Source organism: Bubalus kerabau, chromosome 15, assembly GCF_029407905.1.
Source record: "Bubalus kerabau isolate K-KA32 ecotype Philippines breed swamp buffalo chromosome 15, PCC_UOA_SB_1v2, whole genome shotgun sequence".
Lineage (NCBI taxonomy): Eukaryota > Metazoa > Chordata > Mammalia > Artiodactyla > Bovidae > Bubalus > Bubalus kerabau.
In genome coordinates, this window is record NC_073638.1 from 27392361 (window position 1) to 27407067 (window position 14707).

At 41.7% G+C, this 14707-nt stretch overlaps 1 pseudogene; it reads right to left on the bottom strand.

The window, feature by feature from the left end:
- Positions 1-3963: 3963 nt before the first annotated feature.
- LOC129628727 (splicing factor 3B subunit 4-like) lies at positions 3964-11703 on the bottom strand (annotated as a pseudogene).
- Positions 11704-14707: the final 3004 nt, after the last annotated feature.

The window sequence follows — 14707 nt, forward strand, 5'->3', positions numbered from 1 at the left end:
GGACCTAACAGAAGCAGAAGATATTAAGAAGAGGTTGCAAAAATACACAAAAGAACTGTACAAAAAAGGTCTTCATGACCCAGATAATCATGATGGTGTGATCACTCACCTAGAGCCAGACATCCTGGAATGGGAAGTCAAGTGGGCCTTAGAAAGCATCACTACGAACAAAGCTAGTGGAGGTGATGCAAAAGTGCTGCACTCAATATGCCAGCAAATTTGGCATACTCAGCAGTGGCCACAGGACTGGAAAAGGTCAGTTTTCATTCCAATCCCAAAGAAAGCCAATGCCAAAGAATGCTCAAACTACCGCACAATTGCACTCATCTCACACGCTAGTAAAGTAATGCTTAAAATTCTCCAAGCCAGGCTTCAGCAATACGTGAACTGTGAACTTCCAGATGTTCAAGCTGGTTTTAGAAAAGGCAGAGGAACCAGAGTTCAAATTGCCAACATCCGCTGGATCATGGAAAAAGCAAGACAATTCCAGAAAAACATCTATTTCTGCTTTATTGACTATGCCAAAGCCTTTGACTGTGTGGATCACAATAAACTGTGGAACATTCTGAAAGAGATGGGAATACCAGACCACCTGACCTGCCTCTTGAGAAACCTGTATGCAGGTCAGGAAGCAATAGTTAGAACTGGACAAGGAACAACAGACTGGTTCCAAATAGGAAAAGGAGTACATCAAGGCTTTATATTGTCACCCTGCTTATTTAACTTATATGCAGAGTACATCATGAGAAATGCTGGACTGGAAGAAGCACAAGCTGGGATCAAGATTGCTGGGAGAAATATCAATAGCCTCAGATATGCAGATGATACCACCCTTATGGCAGAAAGTGAAGAGGAACTAAAAAGCCTCTTGATGAAAGTGAAAGAGGAGAGTGAAAAAGTTGGCTTAAAGCTCAACATTCAGAAAACAAAGATCATGGCATCTGGTCCCATCAGTTCATGGCAAATAGATGGGAAAACAGTGGAAACAGTGTCAGACTTTATTTTTTTGGGCTCCAAAATCACTGCAGATGGTGACTGCAGCCATGAAATTAAAAGACACTTACTCCTTGGAAGGAAAGTTATGACCAACCTAGATAGCATATTCAAAAGCAGAGACATTACTTTGCCAACAAAAGTCTGTCTAGTCAAGGCTATGGTTTTTCCTGTGGTCATGTATGGATGTGAGAGTTGGACTGTGAAGAAAGCTAAGCGCCGAAGAATTGATGCTTTTGAGCTGTGGTGTTGGAGAAGACTCTTGAGAGTCCCTTGGACTGCAAGGAGATCCAACCGGTCCATTCTAAAGGAGATCAGTCCTGGGTGTTCATTGGAAGGACTGATGCTAAAGCTGAAACTCCAGTACTTTGGCTACCTCATGCAAAGAGTTGACTCATTGGAAAACACCCTGATTCTGGGAGGGATTGGGGGCAGGAGGAGAAGGGGATGACAGAAGATGAGATGGCTGGATGGCATCACCAACTCGATGGACATGAGTTTGAGTAAACTCCAGGAGTTGGTGATGGACAGGGAAGCCTGGCGTGCTGTGATTCATGGGGTCGCAAAGAGTTGGACACGACTGAGCAACTGAACTGAACTGTACATCAAGGCTGTATATTGTCACCCTGCTTATTTCACTCCTATGCATTGTACATCATGCGAAATGTCTAGCTGGATGAAGCACAAGCTGGAATCAAGATTGCCAGGAGAAATATCAATAACATCAGATATGCAGATGACACCACTGTTGTGGCAGAAAGCAAAGAAGAACTAATGAGCCTCTTGATGAAAGTAAAAGAGGAGAGTGAAAAAGTTGGCTTAAAACTCAACATTCAAAAATGAAGATCATGGCATCCGGTCCCATCACTTCATGGCAAATAGATGGGGAAACAAAGGAAACAGTGAGAGACTATTTTCTTGGGCTCCAAAATCACTACAGATGGTGACTGCAGCCATGAAAGAAAGCAAAAGATGCTTGCTGCCTGGAAGAAAAGCTATGATCAACCTAGATAACATATTAAAAAGCTGAGACATTACTTTGCTGACAAAGGTCCATTTAGTCAAAGCTATGGTTTTTCCAATAGCCATGTATGGATGTGAGAGTTGGGCCATAAGGAAAGCTGAGCACCAAAGAATTGATGCTTTTGAACTACGGTGTTGGAGAAGACTCTTGAGAGTCCCTTGGACTGCAAGGAGTCCCAACCAGTCATCCTAAAGGAGATCAGTCCTGAATATTCCCTGAAAGGACTGATGCTGAAGCTGAAGCTCCAGTACTTTGGCCACCTGATGTGAAGAACTGACTCATTGAAAAAGACCCTGATGCTGGGAAAGATTGAAGGCAGGAAGAGAAGCGGATGACAGAGGATGAGATGGTTGGATGGCATCACCAACTCAATGGAAATGAGTCTGCGGAAGCTCTGGGAGTTGGTGATGGACAGAGAAGCCTGGCATGCTGTAGTCTATGGGGTGACAAAGAGTCGGACACAATGGAGTGACTGAACTGACTGAAGCTATAAAGTATGCACTTGTCTGAATCATCATCATCACCACTGTTTCCAAGGTCTTTTCTGTGGTGCAGAGGAGACATCTGGAACCACATTTCCCAGAATTCCCTTCTCTCTGTGGGCCTAAATAAGAGTCACCAGTGTAAGATGCAAGGGTAGAGACCATTATTCTTCACTGGTTGTTGCAGGCAGATACACAGCCAGACTTGGAGTTTAAAGCAGCTTCCAGATGACTTTTTCTTCTTTTTTTTAATTTTTTTTATTTGTTTATTTATAGCTGTGCTGAGCCTTTGTTGCAGCTCATGGGCCCTTTGTTGCTGTGTACAGGCTTTCTCTAGTAGCAGCAAGCGGGGGCTGCTCTCTAGTTGCGGTGCTCGGGTTTCTCATGGCAGTGGCTTCTCTTGTTGCAGATTATGGGTTCCAAGGTGCCCAAGCTCAGTATTTGTGACGAACAGGCTTGAGGCATCTTAGTTCCCAGAACAGGGATCAATCCTGTGTTTTGTGCATTGGCAGACAGATTCTTAACCACTGGACCACCAGGACAGCCCCCCGGGTGACTTTCTTAAGAATCACTCTCATTGGCTTTGCAAACTAAGATAGTTAGGTGAGCTTCCCATTTGTAGGGGCTTCCCTGATAGCTCAGTTGGTAAAGAATCCACCTGCAATGCAGAAGACCCCAGTTTGATTCCTGGGTCGGGAATATCCGCTGGAGAAGGGATAGGCTACCCACTCCAGTATACTTGGGCTTCCCTTGTGGCTTAGCTGGTAATGAATCCACCTGCAATGCAGGATACCTGGGTTTGATCCCTGGGTTGGGAAGATCCCCTGGATAAGGAAAAAGCTACCCACTCCAGTATTCTGGCCTAAAGAATTCCATGGACTGTATAGTCCATGGGATCACAAAGAGTTGGACACAACTCAGCAACTTTCACTTTCCCATTTGTAGCCACTTACAGGTGAGTTCTTGAGAATCACTCCTTCTAGAACTAATTGAGATGGTCACTCCTTCAGCCCTTCCAACGGTTTTATCAACCTTTAATTTTCTACAATATAGTCTTTCACACTTGAAAAACTGAGTGGCTTCTGTTTTTCTGGCCAAACTAGAATAGTACAGTAGGTAGATGCAAGACACACACCCATGCTTCCCTGTTTGATGATATTTTATAGTTTAAGTTTTTAAAATGTTTGGGTCGGTTGCAGGTATTTGTATATGTGTACATGTTAGGTGTACACATATGTGTGTGAAACCATTTTATTTTCTTTTATTTTCTCTGTGTATTTGCAAAACACATAGGGCCAACATAGAAAAAAATAAATAAAACCTCTTGTGAAAAAAATTACACTGATAAAAGAAAGGCCTGCAAGGGATTAGTGCCTTAGCCCCTCAGTGCTATAGCAACTCTGATTGGTCCAAGGAAGTAAACAGACATTGGGAGGCTATAATAGGAGGAAAGACAATGAGAAATCACTGAGGGAGAAGGCCTCGAAGTGGGCCTCGACAGGGAACTGGAGGCCAGGAAGTGGGTCTGGGTGGAGGAACGGCCCCCACTGGTAGCCACAGGGTGGAGGTCATGGAGGGCCAGTGTATCCATCCATTAGGGGGCATCAGTAGAGGAGGTCCATGCATACCATGCAGAGGCATAGGACTGGGAGACCCACAGTAGAGCCAAACAGAGGCCCTTGGTGGGGGTGGGGCATGCTCATGAGAAGATGTCCAGGGTGAGGCATCCCAGGTGGTGGTTGGGGTGATGGCTGCCCTCCAGAGCCAGGGGGCCCAGCATGGGGCTGTCCCAAGCCATGAGGGCTATGGTGGACCAGCTGCATCTGAGACATCTCTAGATGGAGCATCCCACCCAGTGGGAATGGGTGAGGATGTGAGTGTCCGTGTCCAGGATGTCCAGCCCCTGGGGTTCCCGCTGATGGGGGGCCATGTCCTCAAGCCCCAGGAGGCATAGGTGGGGGGACATGACTGGGGATATCCTAAATGGAAGGGCCCCAGGAGGCAGTACTGGGGGTGGGACAGAGCCAGAAGGAGGCATGCATGGAGGAGGAAGCCCAGACCCCAAAGATGATACCACAGGATTGGACGCAGAGGGTGGAGGGGGTGCATCGGCAAACAGCTGATGAGGGTGGTCAGCCTGAGAGAGTGGTTCTGTGCTGCCACAAGTCGTTCAGCTGCTGAGCCATGGCACTCGCCCTTGGAGTCCTTCTGTGTCCTCCCACAGGGATGGGGAGGTTATAGAAGTACTGCCCATTCATGGCTCAGTCGCTGGATCCAAAGCATCGAATGAAACTGAACTAATAAAGGCATGACCTTAGGAGTTGCCTGTGTCAGGGTCCCACATAACCTTGGGAGTTTGCAAGATGAACCCATAGGCACTTAAAGTATCATAAAGCAACTTGTCATGGATCTCTGGGTCCAGGTTCCCATTGAAAATGTTGGCCCCCACATCCAAGTTTTTGCTGTGAACCGATGCCTTCTTCACCTGTATTGGCTTCCCATAGAGTCTGATCATGTTCATGATGTTTATGGCTGAGTCAGCATCTTCCTCACCTAAGAATTCCACAAAGCCATAGCCTTGGTGCTGACCAGTGACTCTATCCTTTGGCATGTGGATGTTGACTACTGGCCTTGCCTGGAGAGAGAGTTCCCACAGCAGTGGTTTACTAACCTTCTCATCAAGGCCCCCCTTGTGGCATCCTGGTTCCACTTAGACGGAGATCGGCCTAGTGGCCATGGCAGAAAAGCTCCCGCTGCCTCCCATTGCAATATTTTTTAAGTTTTTTAAAATATATAAACCACTTTTAAAGTCTTTATTGAATTTGATACAATATTGCTTCTGTTTTATATTTTGATTTTTTTGCCTGCAAGGCATGTGGGATTTTAGTTCCCTGACCAGGGATTGAACCAACATCCCTTGCATTGAAATGTAAAATCTTAACCAGTGGACCACCAGGGAAGTCCCTAGGAACCATTTTAAATAATTGTATACAGAGTGACATTTCACGCTAAATACTTCAACATATATCTCCTAAGAACAAGGACACCAGACATAAACAGAATACCACTATCACACTATGAAGGTTAACATAATTCTTCAATGTCATCTCATGTACACCACATATTCAAGTTTTCCCAGTTCTCTCCAAATGGCTTTTAGAGCTGTTTTCTCTCTCTCTGTCTTTTTTTTAAATTCAGGATCCGACACACTTCCTCAGGTTGTTATGTCTCCGTCATCTCTTTACATTAAGAACAGTATTCACCAGCCCAGACACGGACTTCTTTTGAAGAGTCCAGAGAAGATGATATGAATTTAACTAATTTCCTCATCATTAGATTCAGGTTAAACATTTTTTGTTCAGGTCTTTGGATTCAAAACCCAATACCCTAAAAGCTCTTACTTATAGAAGAAAACAGCTAATATATGTGAATGGAATACTGTAATTTTTCTAAATTGCTATTTTGCAACCCTCAGGGAATATTTGATTCAGGCAAGGTTCATCAATAAATGCTAAAACCATTAAATGAAACATTATTGAGGAAAGGAATGCACACATGCCTTCCCCACAGATTATGTCTCAATCACTAAACTTTACTTTTGTAGTGGGGAGAAATCTGGTGGGTTATCTTAAACAAGTGATCAAATTTAACATCATCAAATAGTGGGACAAGCAGATATTTTGATAATACAACAAGGAGAGTCAGATAACACTATGAAGTGTCTTAAACCAGATTATTTCCACAAAACTTGTTTAAGTTTCCTTGTCTTCACTGTTTTCCTGTTGCATAGCGTGTGTGTGCTTAGTCACTCCGTTGTGTCCGACTCTTTGTGATCCCATGAACTGCACCCTGCCAGGCTCCTCTGTCCATGGAATTCTCCAGGCAAGATACCAGAGTGGGTTGCCATTCCCTTCTTCAGGGGATCCTCCCAACCCAGGGACTGAACCCAGGCCTCCCATTTGCAGGCAGATTCTTTACTGTCTGAGCCACCAGGGCTAGCTGGGTTTCACAGACAGCTGCACTTTTGGAAGAGAGTTAGCCATCTATTTTTTTTTTCCTCCAGTCCAATAATTCACAACATAACCTGGATGTAGAGCAAAAAAAAAAAAAATTTTAAGTGTATTTATAAAGATGAAAATGTACCTTGTTCTTGGACTTCCTTGGTGGTACAATGGATAAGAATCCACTCTGCAATGCAGGGGATATGGGTTCGATCCCTGGTCCAGAGAGATCCCACATGCCGTGGGGCAACTAAGCCCGTATGCCACAACTACTGAGCCTGTGCTCTTGGAGCCCATGAATCGCAACGACTGAAGCCTGCATACCCTGGAGCCCATGCATCATAGCAAGAGAAGCCACTACAGTGAGAAGTTCACACACCACCACGAGAGAGTAGTCCCTCCTCTCTGCACTTAGAGCAAGGCTGAGTGCAGCAACCAAGACCCAGAGCAGCCAAAAATAAATAAAATAAAAATAAATAAATATTAAGAGGCATGAAGAACAGAGTTTGAAGACCCAATATATTCCTACTAGGATTTCTGCAGAGATAACAGAAACACTTCAGAACAGGCAATATTCAAAAGATGATGACTGAGAACTTTTGAAAATTGAAGAAAGTTGTGACCTGAATCATCATATATAAGAAGCATCCTGAGTCTTGAGTAGGATTAAAATTAAATGAAAACAAATACAAATCAAGACACAGTATAATGAATCTGCAGAATATCAAAGACAAAGTATCTTAGAACCAGCCAAAGAGAAAAGACTAATTATCTACAAATGAAAATTATTAAATTCTCAGCTGGCTTATCAGCAATATATTTTCAAAGGACTGAGGTAAATGAATGGCTAACTAAGAATCATACTCAAGTAAACCGTTATTCAAGGGTAACAGGTTAATTTCAGAGGAGGACTTTTATCACTTACAGATCTTCATTCAAAGAACTACTCAGGGACTTTCCTGGTGGCTCAGTATAAAGAATCTGCCTGCCAATTCAGGAGACGAGTTTGATCCCTGATCTGGCAAGATCCCACATGCTGCAGAGCAGCTAAGCCCATACGCCACAACTACTGAGCCGGTGCTCTGGAGCCCAAGAGCTACAACTACTGAGCCCACGCGCTGCAACTCCTGAAGCCCACTTGCCCTAAAGTCTGTGCTCCACAAAAAGAGAAGCCACGGCAATGAGAAACCAGTGCACCGCAACTACAGAAAAGCCCACGCAGCAGTGAAGACCCAGACTAGCCATAAATAAATAAAAATGTTTTTAGAAAGAACTACTCAGGATCTGAAATGGAAACAGACCCAGAGAGAAATGGGATACAGGTAACATGGAAGCAATAAACAATGAAATTAATAACTGTTTAGGTAAATTAAAAAAGCATTAGTGATTTTACATGTATTTATATAAATATGCATATGTATATATTTAAATATACATATATTTAACCAACTTGAGATGAGTCTTTTATAACTAAAAATTGGCAAAATATTAGAAATTTCATATAGTTCAACCTAACATAAAACATTTTTACAGGACTTCCCTGGTGGTTCAGCGGCTAACACTCTGTTCTCAATGCAGGAGGCCCAGGTTCGATTCCTGGTCAGGGAACTAGATCACACGCTGCAACTAAGACCTGGGGCAGTCAAATAAGTAAGTAAATGTATAAAATTTTTTAAACAACATTTTTATGAGTAGTTTTGTCTCTCTTATTCACTGTTGGATTTCCAGTGCTCAGAACACCTCTTGCCACATGGCAGGGAGCCTCAATAAATATTATCGATGAAGGGACTGCTTAAGAGGAGGTGTTGGAAACAACAAAGAAAATATTAGACCAAAGTAGCGTGGAAAGCGGGAAAGGAGAGGTCAAAGTGAAAGCTTTCTGCAGTCTTTGCATTATTCAGAAAAAAGATAAGAATATTGATTATCTTTAGACTTTGTTAAGTCAAACAGAAAGATTAAAATTTCAAGGACAACCCATTAAAAAATACAAAGAAGAGATAACTTTCAAACTAGCATATGGGAAAAAGAGGCTAAAGAACATCAGATTGACTTCCAGTAAAGGCTGATGGATTGATTACATCCATTAGTCTCTGCTCTTTTCTCAAATCCCAATAAAATGTCACAGAAGTGCACTTAAAAAAAAAAATGCATAAACCCACAAAGAGAATAAGAGACAAAAAAGGAATTTTGGAAGCTGGAAGACCTGTAGATAGTCAGATGATAATAACTGAACACACCTGAGAAGATGGATTTTGAAGCAGCAGTGGAGAAAGTTCAGGAAACCCCCAGATCTGTATCACTAAACTCCTGAAAGCTCAGTCATTAGCAGCCACAGATTCTTTTCAGCTGGGTTACTGTCCTTCCCCCAAAGCAGCAGGAAGCCAGAGGTTTATTCTTTGGAAAGGGTGAAAGAGCAGGTCTCTGGCCTGGGGAAAACGAGATATTCTTGTGGCCAGGATTTCCATACCTAAAAACAGAGGATTTAAGTAAAACTTTATATATTGAGTTATAAAACTCCTCTCTCCACAGACTAGCCTTCCTTTTGGCCAAAATGTTGGCCTGTTTGGCTAAAGCTAAACAGAAAGGAGACTGGAACATTCTCCCTGTATAATTAGACTAAGCCAAGAAAATATTAATAGGCCTAAAGACACACTTTGGAGGTGTTTTGTGGTCAAGATGAAACACTATAAAGTGACCCATGGACTCAGCTTCATTATTTTCTTCTAATTTACCATGAAATTTTTCTAACATATAGAAAAATTGAAAGAACAGTACAATGATCAACTTAATACTCTCCATCTAGGCCCAGTAATTGTTAACATTTTGCCATGTTGACTTCCTCTCTCTATATATATTTTATATGTATGCTTAACCCTTTGGAAGTTGCAGGTAGCATGTGCTTTTCCTCTAAACAACTTCAGCTTGCATATTATAAAAATTAAGACACTCTTCTACAAAGCCACGATACTCTTATCATATCTAGGAAAATTAATAATTCCATAATATCATTGGATATATAGTCTATGCTCAGATTTTCCCATTTTTCATTTAATAAGCTTTTTATTATTGCTTTATTATTTTCTCAGTCAAGATCCAATTAAGGGGGCGGGGAGGGATAAATTAGGGTTTGGGGATTAACATACACATACCTACTATATGTAAAATAGATATCAACAAGGACCTACTGTCAACAGGGAACTCAACTCAATATTCTGTAATAATGTACATGAGGAAAAAATCTGAAAAAGCATGAATAAATGTATATATATAACTGAGTCAGTTTGCCATATATCTGCAACCAACACAATATTGTAAATCAACTATACTCTAATGTAAAATAAAAATTAAATTAAAAAAGAAGATTCAGTCAAGCTCCATGCATTGCTCCTGGTTGTCACTACTCTTTAGTCTTCACTAAATTATTCCCACATTTTAAAAAATGACATTGACTATTTGAAAAGACCAAGCCAGTTGTCTTGTAGAATGTCCCATATTCTTAAACTGCCTGATGGTTTCTTTGTAGTGTCATTACCCTTGTTTCTCTATCTTCTGTATTTCCCATCAATTGGAATCCAACTAAAGACTTGGTTATGTTCAGGCTGTGTTTAAAGTATTTCTGACAAGAATGTGCTAAAGAGAAGGCAGGAACTTCACGTTAGATCTCATCCAGAGAAACGCAGTGTCCAGGTGTCCCCTGTTAGTGATCCTGTTTCATCACTCGTCAAGATGGTGACTAGGAGGGCTCTTAGTTGTGAAGACATGCTGTTTTCCTTTGTAATTAACATATGATCCCTTGGCACTCTGTTGTTCCTTGGCAACCTGATGAATTAGCATACATTCAAGATCTTTCTTTGAAATGATTATTTCATTGGAGGAGCTGCAAAATGGTGACTTTCTACCATTTATCCTACATGTGTTAGCTGACATTCTATAAAGAAAAGCTCTCCCTTATCAATGGGGGTGAACTACAGTTCTTCCTGAACATCAGGGCAAATGCTTAACTATTTCCTTTGGTCAATTTATAGAAGAAAGTGAAAGTCACTCAGTCGTGTCCGACTCTTTTTGAGCCCATGGACTATACAGTCCATGGACTTCTCCAGGCCAGAATACTGGAGTGGGTAGCTTTTCCCTTCTCCAGGGGATCTTCCCAATCCAGGGACTGAACCCAGGCCTCCCACACTGCAGGCGGATTCTTTACCAGCTGAGCCACAAGGGAAGCCCAAAGGAAATGTTTAAATATTCTCCTCAGTGGTGGTAAATTAAATTTTATCTTTATCTTTTGGTTGTCACTTTGGACTCAGGGAATTATTTTCTTTTTCAATTTTTGTGGCAATTCACAGTCATTACAATACAGTAAAGCCACATTTGATGCTCAATCTCTTCTTAGAAATGGCTAGTGTGAGCCCTTTCAAGCTACTCCTGTGTTCTTTTAACACATCCCATTTATAAGTCAGGGTTCTTTAGAGAAACAGGACCAACATCTAAAGAGATTTATTATCAGGGATGCTGAGAAATCCCACAATCTGCTATCTGTAAGCTGGAGATACAGGAAAGCTGGTCTAAGCTCAAAGGTCCAAGAACCAAGGGAGCCAAGGGTATAAGCCCTGGGATGAACTCAAAATCCCAAGAAAAGGAGATAGGGCGGAGGTGCTGATTAATCCCCAGTCCAGAGTCCAAAGGCCAGGAGCTCCAGTGTACAAGAGCTGGAGAAAGTTAAAGTTCCAGCTCAAGCAGAGAGATGGAATTTGCCCTTCCTCTGCTTTTTTGTTTTATTCATACCCTTCAATGATTGGATGATGGAGTCTTCTCTGGTGGTCCGGTGACTCTGCGCTCCTAATGCGGGAGACCTGGTCTGATTCCCGGTCAGGGAATTAGATCCCACATGCTGCAACTAAGATCAAAGCTCCTGAGTGCTACAACTAAGACTCAGTGCAGTCAAATAAATGCTTAAGTATTTTTTTTTTAAAGACTGGATGATGCCTACCCACATTGGGGAGGGAAATCTTTTTTATTTACTCCACCAGGTCAAATGCTAGTCTCTTTCAGAGACAGCCCTACAGACACACCCAGAAACAATGTTTACCAGCTATCTGAGCATTCTTTAGCCAGTCAGGCTGACACTTTGAATGCTTCCTTGATTTCTGACGCGACGAAATTTCCCGCTCACCTGGTCCTTAGTTTGCCCCAGATCTGGATCAGCCATTTCTGCAAGGGACTTGGTTTGTTTTAGTGAAAAATGGTATTTATGAACCAGGTTCCAGTGCTTAGCATAGTGTGCTCATTGCCATTGGGTTGTCTTTGCTTGTAGACTCTTGCAGTTAATGAAAGGTATGTGATATAGGAAAAAATTGATGACTTCATATAGATATTTATAATTCAAATTTTTAATTGCAGGATTTTTCTCTTAAAAGATTGTTTTATTCCTTTTCTCTTATGCATTAATTTGCTTTAAGCTATAATACACATAAATAGTTTCTTTTAGTTTATCATGTCTTTTGACATTCCTACCCCACTCCAGTACTCTTGCCTGGAAAATCCATGGACAGAGGAGCCTGGTAGGCTGCAGTCCATGGGGTCGCTAAGAGTTGAACACGACTGAGCGACTTCACTTTCACTCTTCTCTTTCATGCACTGGAGAAGGAAATGGCAACCCACTCCAGTGTTCTTGCCTGGAGAATCCCAGGGAGGGCGGAGCCTGGTGGGCTGCCGTCTATGGGGTCGCAGAGAGTCAGACATGACTGAATCGACTTAGCATAGCATAGCATAGCATTGGTAGAAATTTGATCTTCTGTCCTGCAAAATATTTTTCTTTTAGTTTATCAACGTCTTTGGATGTTGCTTATTGGTAGAAATTTGATCTTTTGTCCTGCAAAATATTTTTATTTTTGTATAGACAAATTAATCTTTTCATTCACTGCTTTTGGATTTAAAGTCATAATTAGTGTGTCACTACTCTCAAGTTATAAAGTGAATCACTTATATTTTCTCTTTAGTACTTGTATGTACTTATATGTATCTCTCATGCATTTGAAGTTTATTCATCTCATTTATCTTTCATGCTTTTGGAGTATATGGTATGAGGAATGAATTCAACTTTATCTTTTCCCAAATAGCTATTTAGTTGTTTCAATGCTGTCTCCCCATTAATCAAGATCTAATGTTTCTCACATACTACATTTCCATTTGTTCTTGGACCTACTTCTGGACTCATCAGTCTGTTATATTTGTTTGCCTCTTCATATGCCAATACCAGACTTTTACTTTAGAGCTTTGTAGTATGTCCTATGAGCTCTATAAGAGTTGCCCACTTACAAGCAGACCATCAAGAATCATAGTACATCTAAAGAGAGTACATCATATGAAAAACATGGGCCAAAATAAAAAGTAGAAAACAGCAATGTACAGAAAGAGAGTCTTTACAGGGAGAAGAAAAGAAAAAAGGAAAAATGCAGAGAGATGTAAGAAGAGATATTTTAACCAGAAAACCAAAAAAGAGTTTTTCTTTAAATGACAACATGGATGGTCAAGGGGAAACAATAGCTCTTGGAAATTTAAAAAATTACAGAAATAAAATAAATCAAAATAAACAAGCCAAAACACAATAGGAGGATTACAACATAAATAAAGTTGGTAAAGATGAAAATTTAGAATGTAAGAGACCCAGTCCTGGAGCTGTAACTTTCAGACAATAAGAGTTCCAGTAAGAGACGGATTAAGGGAAACTATCAAAGAAGTTACTCAGGAAATTTTCTCTGAACCGAAGGAAATGAGTTGCTAAATTGAAAGGGCCCATTGAGTACTCTCATGCCTAGTGCAGTAATTGCAAACAGACCCACACCAGAGTGTGACCACAAAGAGAAAAAGAAGATGTTATGGGACGCAAGTTCCTGGGCCTGACACACAGTGAGGCCAAACAAATGGAAACGCTGGAGTCTGGAGCAGCGGAAGATTTATCACAAGAGCCAAGCTGAGAGAATGTGTGACTCATGCTTAGAAACCTCAAAATCCCCAATGTTTTGGGGGGACAAGCTTTTAAAAGCAAAATAAGGGTTAGGGGCTGCAGGGTGTGACTTTCTTCTGATTGGTTGGTGGTAGGGTAACAGGGACAGTGTTCCAGGAATCTCGTGCTCCGCCTGACGTTACCATCCTCCACCTGGGAGCTAACTGTGACTCAGATCATGAACTCCTTATTGCCAAATTCAGACTTAAATTGAAGAAAGTAGGGAAAACCACTAGACCATTCAGGTATGATCTAAATCAAATCCCTTATGACTATACAGTGGAAGTGACAAACAGATTCAAGGAATTAGATCTGATAGACAGAGTCCCTGAAGAACTATGGATGGAGGTTCATGACATGGTACAGGAGGCAGTGCTCAAGACCATCCCCAAGAAAAAGAAATTCAAAAAAGCAAAATGGTTGTCTGAGGAGGCCTTTCAAATAGCTGAGAAGAGAAGCTAAAGGCAAAGGAGAAAAGGAAAGATATATCCATTTGAATGCAGATTTCCAGAGAATAGCAAGGAAAGATAAGAAAGCTTCCTCCATGATCAGTGCAAAGAAATAGAGGGAAACAATAGAATGGAAAAGACTAGAGATGTCTTCAAGAAAATTAGAGATACCAAGGGAACATTTCATGCAAAGATGGGCACAGTAAAGGACAGAAATGGTATGGACCTAACAGAAGCAGAAGATATTAAGAAGAGGTGGCAAGAATACACAGAAGAACTGTACAAAAAAGATCTTCATGACCCAGATAATCATGATGGTGTGATCACTCACCTAGAGCCAGACATCCTGGAATGGGAAGTCAAGTGGGCCTTAGGAAGCATCACTACGAACAAAGCTAGTGGACGTGATGGCATTCCAGTTGAGCTATTTCAAATCCTAAAAGATGATGCTGTGAAAGTGCTGCACTCAGTATGCCAGCAAATTTGGAAAACTCAGCAGTGGCCACAGGACTGGAAAAGGTAAGTTTTCATTCCAATCCCAAAGAAAGGCCATGCCAAAGGATGTTCAATGCTAAGTCTGCTAAGTCACTTCAGTCGTTTCCGACTCTGTGCAACCCCATAGATGGCAGCCCACCAGGCTCCCCCGTCCCTGGGATTCTCCAGGCAAGAACACTGGAGTGGGCTGCCATTTCCTTCTCCAATGCATGAAAGTGAAAAGTGAAAGTGAAGTCTCTCAGTCGTGTCCGACTCTTAGCGAC